At 45.1% G+C, this 8866-nt stretch overlaps 1 long non-coding RNA gene across 1 annotated transcript; it reads left to right on the top strand.

Annotated features, from left to right (window-relative positions):
* The first annotated feature begins 4392 nt into the window (after positions 1-4392).
* Positions 4393-7604, top strand: LOC121836295. Its single transcript, XR_006077861.1, has 3 exons — positions 4393-4703; positions 5623-5823; positions 6341-7604. It is a non-coding gene; the product is annotated as an uncharacterized LOC121836295 (long non-coding RNA).
* Positions 7605-8866: the final 1262 nt, after the last annotated feature.

Below are 8866 nucleotides of genomic sequence, written 5' to 3'. Positions count from 1 at the left end.
TTGAGAAAAATTAACGCAATATTGTAATTACACTTCCAAAATTTGACGGGTGAACTTGCACTTTAAACTTTTGCTTACGGAAGGGTGAGTTTTAGTCACCGGTGTGGCCACGTGCAATATGACGTCTAAACGCGGCACTGGTCACTAGTAGGATCTCAAAACGCAATATAAAAATGCAAGGAACCGGAAAAAAAAGGCTGTTTCATATTATGGATTTTCGCAGATCTCAATATTTGGAGTTTCGGTCCAATTTCAGAACAAAAACAACGGTTCGACAGCCCCCAGCACTGTTTATTTCAACGTGTGTCCCATTTAGGCAATACCAGGTGGGTTGGGGTAAAAGCACCGGACATGTTAGAGTACGCACGCTGGCATGAGTTCCCGTCCCGTAAACACTTTTTGTAAGGCTCGCCGCTTCCTCTTCAAGTACCCAGGGTCACAATACACTCTGTAGTACCGTATTTTCCGGACTATACAAGTTTAAAAGTTGAAAATTCACCCGATGCAGAATATCTACAGGTGCGGACAATACAATGATTTAATTTTTCTAGATCCTTCACTATGACAATCGTGAATTATTTTATGAGTAACGGACTATACTAATGTTGATTTACGTACGATAAAGCTTCATCGTGACCTAATACAGTAGACGTTTGTCAAGATCTGCTGAGTATGATACTTTTTACGTTCGGACTAGGTGCTAAGTGCGGGCTTTGCACTGGGTGCCGATTGTGTACCGGGTGCGGACTATCTAAGAAAACACTTATTTTTGACGCAAAATATTTCCCTGCGGACTATGCGCCGGGTGCGGGCTATAGTCCGGAAAATGCGGTAGTTCCTTCGAACTCTAGGGTTTTTGGACGATGGCTCTTGGCCTATGTCCATCCTCACGTGACCTTGGGTCACTTTACATGGACGGCAGAAGCAGTCAAAAGCTCGGAGTAGCCAAGCATGCTTATCGCAAAACAAGACAAAAATTCAGAGACAAAACCGAGAGGCTAGGCTCTGAAATGCTGCAGAAAGGAGAGTTCGGTTTCGGGCGCTTCTCTGGTATCGCCGGAGGAAAGGGGTCGCTGTGCCTCCCGCCGCAAATCGCCCATTATGCGCTTAGCTTGGCTTATCTGGCCCCGAGATGCAGCAACAAAAGGAGTCTCCCCGCCGCCAAGTTAACTATGGGAGAGGAGGAAATGGGAAGTGTGGCGAGGGGAACTTTTTTTCTGGTTGAAAAATATTCTGCAGGTTGGTCTTTGAGCGCCGCGTGGTGGGAAGTTTTGAAACTAGCCCGAATGTCTCGGAATCTTGGCCGCGCGGCTCTAAATTAAATGTTTAGGACTAAGTACCAAACTTTTTTAAATGTATTAAGAACCGAAATGTCAATAGGAAAGTTCTAGAGCTCCTTGAGAAACACCAGAATTAGCTGTTTGCAACGTGATACGGCTCGCGTGGCTTCCTTCTGACCTGTAACAAAGCTTATGAAACATGACAAAATACACCGTGATAAAGCGCCCGCGGCATCATAAACTCAATTTCGAATGTCCCGGGATTTGTTTTTATAGGCCGAAAAAAAAAAAAGAGATGCATGCAAGACACGGTGCCTCATGCTTTATTTATATCAGAAAAGAACTGCCCCCGGTTTTATATACAGCGTTGTTTGTTTTGTTGTTGTTGTTGTTTTTTTTCACCTACTAGATATTAGAAAAAACGTGCAAATTAATGTTTTGTGGATGTGAGATATACGGCCAGGTGAAGATTCAAGAAAGAACACAACAAAAGCTGACTGATTACCGAACATTTGTTAATGAACTTTTTGATTATAAAAGAAAACGGGATAATTGATTCATAAAGTTGTTGGGCATAATCGAAAGCCACCAAATTGTCCAGTGAAAATTAGCGCCATTGCGGTTTGTGTAGGTGAGTTATACGGCCAGGCGAGGATTAGGTTCAAGAAAGAACGTAACTAAAACCGACCGATTGCCTAAAATTCGCTAATTAACCTTTTAGTTGGATAAGCAAAACGACATCGTGTATTTAGAAAGTTGTTGGCCATAATCGCAAGCCACCAAACCGTGCATTCTTAAAAAGATGTAACGCGCGAACACTATTATACGGCGTCCTGATGCGGCGTCCTCCTAATTTGGGCGCGAAAATATAGTTCTGATTTTATGTGGGCTCCGTCTCCGCATGGCACAGCCTAACGCCATGAAGCCAAAGCGACAAATCATGCGCATCGCTGTGACAACGCCACTGTAGAAGGGGCGAGGAGTGCGGCGGCCGAAAAGATTGCGGTAACACGATTCGCGTCCAAATTAGGCTTTTTAGGACGCCGTGAACCACTTCATGAGCACTAGATCTCTTTAAAAATGAATGATGTGGTGTTTTTGATGACTACAGATAAGGCACAAACCGAAATTGCGTAACTCGGACGTCTTTTTTAGAAAAATGTCTAGTCGTTAAAAAAAATCGCCCTTTATAAGCACGATTGTAAGGCAGTTCTTTACGTCCGGCGACATCATTACGGCATGGAAGGAGACGTTGACCACAGATTATACGCTGTGTATGATCTGTGGTCACTGGTTTTTTTTTGTTTTCTTTTTCGTACGAGAATGAGCAAACATTTGATACCAAATAAAAGATTTAGCATTCACCAAATTCGGCTTGTTTTACTTGATTCAAATCGATATTTGATTTTATTACACTTATTTTGTACCCGCACACGCCTCCTTTATTCCCTAATGAGTTACAAGTGATAATTACATTGTTTGTTTGTTTTTTCGTGCGAGGTCGTCACAATTTATTATTAACAATCGGAGCTGTGCGATTACGCGGAGGAGGCGCATTTGAAGATATTCAAAATTGTTCTGAATACACAAACAACCTCAAACGTCTTGCTGTTTGGGTGCTTTCCTACACGTAGGACCAATAATAAAGCCAAAACCTTACATAGGAGACTATCTCTATCAACTCAACGCGCAAACACGATGTGAAGCGTGTCTGCGTACGTTGGAAAAGAGATACCGCCGAGCAAACCATAGCGTCGAATGTCCATGCATCAAAATCTCCGTGCACCGAAATATCCGCGCACCGAAAAGTCCCACACCAAAAAGTCTTTGCAGCAGAAAGTCCGTACACTGAAATGTCTGTGCACTAAAAAGTCCGCACCGAAATGCCCTACAGCAAAACGCTCTACGCCGAAAAGTGCTAGACCCACTACAAATGGGATCCTCCGTTACCTCTGCCGGTTTACGAACCATAATGATTCAGAACCAGTGGTCTATGGAGCGCCATCCCTGATATACGGAAAACGCCGCTCGTACTTCCCGTTGTCGCCATGAATCCGACAGCGAAAGATGCCAAATCAGATATTTATATTTAAATTGATACTTCAATGACTACTTCTTTGAGCAGAACAAGGTATTTGTGCTCTCACAACCAGCAAAAATCATCCTCCAAACCAATGCTAAAAAAGCCAATGCAACTCGTTGGGAAAAGCAAGTGCCAAATCATAGTTTTGTTTAACCCGAGACTGGGGTATTTCGGAAAAGGGACGAGAAGAAAAGAGGCCACAAGGAGGCGACATCTCAAACACAGCTAAGGATTTTATTCCATCGTATGCACTTTTATACACACCACGTCCACACACCACCAACCAAGTCGACCAATGACAACATAACACCCGGAATACACTAAGCCAAACATAGGCCCAAAACAAAAGAAAAATCTTTCAGCCAGACAAAAGGACAAGATAAGCCCCCGACTACACAAAGTCAACAAAGAACTGTTAAAAGGTTTTTTTTCAAACCCGCAACCACACGGAACCAAAGGGAAAGAGGGCATACAAGACCTAATTACACAAAGCCAAGCAACAAACCATTAAACTAGCCAATACTTACGGCCGTATTCTTAAACGGGCCTCGACTCGACACTCCACCTCGACTCACTGGAGTGGAGAAAAGCAGCTCGCCTCCACTCGAGGAGCCATCGGGCTTCACAGACGCGCCTCGCCGTTTCCTCGGCTGAGGAGCTCCTCGAGAACACTTCCTCCACTCGAGGAAACTCGAGGAGACGTGAAAGGCGTCTGGTTACGAGGTTATAGTAAAAAACGAAGTTGAAAACAATATTGTGGTGTGAATTATGAACATATTAGTTCATTTTATTTGAAGGGACACATTTTACTAACATTGAATTGGGAGTCTGCAAGATTTCTGCTTCGCAGCGCGCATGTTTTATGCGTTGCGGCCGGTTTTCGGACAAACAGCCACAAGCGTTCTCCAGTCTGGCAACGGTGGCGGCCACTCTCCAGCTTTTGCGTCGTAGAGGCAGCTGTAGCTCGCTACCGTCGTTCGTCTCTGCGTCTCGCCCGTTCTTCGCCGTCTCACCTCGTCTCACCGCTTATCTGCTTCGCTGTCACCGCCTAGAACGAGCATTTTCACCCTTCCTCTTTCTTCAGAGTCCTACTAGAGTGCCTTGCCCTACAACGATGTCGGTCAGCGAAGGTGACAAGAAGGGGCGAGTGGTTCCACGAAGGAGGGGAGCTTCTTCGTCGTTCTACTAACAACTCCCCGAAAGAAGCTAAAATTGACGCGTAGAAGAGTCTGCACGAAGTATAAGCGCCAGCCGCATGTCCGCCCACGAGTGTTGGGACAACGGTAAACCCAAGTGGAAGAAAACAGACTCCGAGAAGAATCAGGGCATCCACGCAACAGGTGTGTAAGCAATTTCTATATTCGGGCAGAATAACGCAACGGGTTCGCAAAATCACTTGACAGGACGTGTGTACTAAATAACTCTGCAAGGGACTTTGCTGTGGCCACCTGCAGCAGGTCCAGCACATTACTGTCGAGGCCGTAGGTGGGCAGTGACGGTGAATTGTCGCTATCTTTGGTGATTCTTATGCCGACATCGACAACTTACTTTGCGTGTTCTGCGATATCCAAGCGAAAATTACGCTGCGAACGTTCTGGTTGCGCCACACTACCTTAGCCTCCGGCCCCTTTCTTGAGATTAGAGAGGCAACCTGGACGTATAAAGAAAAACGCGACGCACGAAACTGACACTAGTGCACGTAGAAGTTACGCTATGTAGGAGTTTCGACTATGTCAATTAGACGTAGCACCTAATCTCCTTGTGTGCTAATCTTTTGAAGAAAAAAAATTTTGTGCAGGTTTAATTGACTACCAGCTCTCATTTCTTAATTGTAACCTCCTAAGAAATGCCATTATGTGAACAGTCCAGTTGTTGACAGATGTCTTTTTTCAGGTGTCCATGTTAGTGTGCAACCATTGTCACTTATTTGCGAGGTTAACCAGCGCATTGTACTGGCATGATTAAGCTGGCACAAATTTAATATGGGTAGAAGTATACATTATTGATTTGAAAAGTTGTGTGTCTACAATATGACTGTTGTCGATGATCACATTAAGCTACTCCAGTATTTTCCATGCATATCAAGAAACAGCACAGGTATGACATCACATGTTTCGCCTTTATTTCTTGCAGTTAAGTGTCGAACAACAAATTGTACCGCATAAGTTGTAGTATGATTTGTTTTTCTTTCTGCGTTGTGCTCTGTACATCTCAACTCATGGATGCTGTCACAGGATATTCTTCCGCCTTTCATTGCAGGAGGGGGCACTGGTGTCGCACCCGCTGAAAAATGAGCCCGTCCCTCCACCTTGTGGGGGCACTGGTGTCCCACATGGCAGTGCGGCTGCCAAGCCCGTACAACAGTGGCAGCGCCCGCGCTGGTTGGCCGGTGCTCTCAATGCTGCCAGCCGCCATTCCCGAAGCCCCAGTGAACGAGCATGACGACTGGCATGATGCCTGGTAAAAGTTTTCGATTGCATTTGCTACGTACCCATGATGGTTAGTTGCTACTTGATCACACAGCTTCTAATGTTTATTTATAAAAAAAAATCTGTCTATGCTCTTCCGTTTATAATTTCGATTTTGGCATACTGTCTCGTAGGAACGCTAAAAACTGTGACAATGAGCCACATTTTCATGAATGCGACTTGTTAGGGGTGCCACATAGGAACACAGTAAATTCCTTGGGTCTGGATAATGACATGTCTTTTGACGAATACTCCACACGTGTGCCCGAGGGCCGACAAGGTCCGAGATGACAGCGCTGTTTCTTTTGACGGTTTCGCCATTTGGAGTCTGCCCTGCCGCTACTGACAGTATCACGGAAAGGAAAGGGTCAGAATAAGGAAGGTAAACTTTCATGTTTACCAACAGTTGGCATTTAACATTTCTGTAATGAGGTCGTTGTGACAGTTCAGTTCTCCGGTGTCTTCACCGTGCCTGTAACACTCGGCGTCAATGTGTTGTGCTTGCCTAGATTCACCTGCCTCACCGCTGCTGGACTGGGGTGGCATCATGGAAGTTGCGGTTGCTGCGCCACCAACCAAGCCCCCGCCTCCTCTACCTCCTCAGCTGCCATGTGTGGCTGTCCGAGTGAAGACAACTAAAGGCCGCACCAACTGGAGGAGCTGCACCTGCTGCAGGTGGAGCTACGTCAGTGTCAGGTTGCCTATTAATAGACGCAGGCCCAGGTTTTCCATCAGCTGCAGCGTATCAAGCTGGTTCGTACTTGTGCTGCTTCAGCTCAACAAACTAATCACGCTGCAACAACTGCTTGTTCTCGGGGCCCAGCCACAACAGCTGGCTGATTTTTTCGATTTGTTTCATCTTCCTCTTTAGTAATTACAATGTTTTACATTCTCTTTTGTGTTTAAGAATGCTTTATTAAAGTCTGTAACTTACTTCATTTTATCCCTGACCTGAAGTTGTTACAAGTATTGACCGTATCCTGTTCAGTAAAGCCTAGCATTTTTTTAACTTGTTTCTCGATTGGCTATTTGTAGTGAACATTTTATGCAAAAGGGCAGTTACGTCACCTTTAAATCTATTCTTTTAAAACTTAAAAAGGAACCAAGTATTTTTTTTTCTTACTAATTACATTGTTTGTTTAGACAACGGGAAGTTAGTCAGCCCCAGTGAGCAACTTATCTCCACTGTAGAAGAGATATTCAGCCAGTGTCGTACCACAGCTATCCTGGGGTCTATAACTTAAATCACAGTAGTGATACACAACCGCATGCTGTTACAATGTTCATCCACATCGATACAGGCAGAGGCAGAGATTGAACTCAAGATTCCTATGTTCATCTGTGCGAGCTTTCACTCCACGTGCTCCAAGCTGTGATCCGTTAATGCAGTCGACCACTGATCTCCTTGATGGAAATTAGGAATCTGTTTGAATGTACAGCCAGGTGTTTCCTAAACATTGCCACTGTTATTTATGTAATGTCTCTTTTATTATTGTGTAGTCCATGTGCAGCCTCGCTCATTAAATGCTGTTGTCACAGAGTTTTGCCATAGTTTTCATTGAGTTAAGACGTCTCATTTCCTCTCCGGGGGTTTGTGCCTCGCAATCCTCTATGAACTTGCACCGCCTACCAGAGTAAAGTCGACATAACATTGACGAGGCTTGCCCACTGCCTTTTCATTGCGGAGGTGGCGCCGTGTCACAGAGATTTTGGTTGCTTGTCCAAAGATCTCCAGGTGGTCAAAATTATTCCTCAGTTCTCTGCTGGGGCGTGCCAGACGCCCGTCGTTGGTTTGGCACGTAAAACCCCCAAATTCGACTTCACTGCCTTTTCACTGCACACTACTACAGTGCCGACGTAGCAAATGGGCCCAAGTTTGCAGCTGACCACACAGTGATAGAGTAATTGAGCAGCGGTTCCAGCTAAACCCTGGTACGGTGCTCACCTCATTCATGCTCGCATTCAGTAATACGTAGTGTGATGCCATTAGTTTGACTGCATGGGCCCTGCATGCTTGTGTAAGTAACTGTTAGGTAGGACACCCTTGACTGACTAACATCCGAAGGTGTCCTCACAAGGAATTGCTGCGCTATTGTAATATTTATTCTAACTGAAAGCTCTTCATGTGGGGTCACAGCTGCAAGACATCATTTCAGACATTCTCATGTATAAGTTTATTTTGAACAAATGTGCACTGAACAACTCGCTGAGAAGTCTCGAGTCTGAACACGGCAAAATTTTGAGTTATTTTAATGTAATTACCTGAGGCTTCTCACGTTCTTTGTGTCCTGCTTCCCCCCTGCTTTGTGTGATGACAAATATTGAATTGTTCTCGAGCAAAATGTTTCCACAACAAAGAGGGCAAGTTGGTCTTGCTTCTTTTGGAAGATTGATAAAACAGCAACCACCAGCATAGTTTCAAACACTGTCGTCCAGCGGGAACCTGAGTAGAACAAAGACATTGCAACAATCTGTGGTGACCAACTAGCTGAGAAACCGGCGGATTTGTTTCGGTTCAAATTAGAAAGTGTGTGGCCATAGTATAAGGTTGATTTGTTTCTGGCCCGATTGCATTTTGAGCTTTAACATGGCCAGTGACTTGATTCTTCGGTGACCTAAGCTAAAAAGGACATGCTCTAGCTGCATTCAGTTCCTACTGGAAACACCACACAACGAGTTGAGCCCACACCCATGCCCCGTTGAATGTGTCCACGGGGTCTGGAGTTGATGGGAGATGAGACTGCCTTCAGCATCGTCAGGGGGGGTGGGACTGGTAGAGCGGGAAGTGGCTCGTTCTGCAGGTGGGCCAAGTTTTGCAGTGCATGTCCACCACAGATCATCACAGCTGACTATTCAGGCTTGTGCTGCTAGCACATGTCGAGGCACGGAAAGTGCCTAGATTTGCTGCACGGAGTTCCTAGTCCAGAAGTGGGCCTTTTGGTACCTACATAAGACAAAAATGAAGAACAATACAGCACAATTATTGTTTGAATAGAAAATGTAAGACTAGTTTGTGGAGTAGTGTATGTCCGAAT

This window comes from Ixodes scapularis, unplaced genomic scaffold (genome assembly GCF_016920785.2).
Source record: "Ixodes scapularis isolate PalLabHiFi unplaced genomic scaffold, ASM1692078v2 PGA_scaffold23__2_contigs__length_901104, whole genome shotgun sequence".
In the NCBI taxonomy this organism is placed as follows: domain Eukaryota; kingdom Metazoa; phylum Arthropoda; class Arachnida; order Ixodida; family Ixodidae; genus Ixodes; species Ixodes scapularis.
This window is presented reverse-complemented; position numbering and strand designations above follow the sequence as displayed.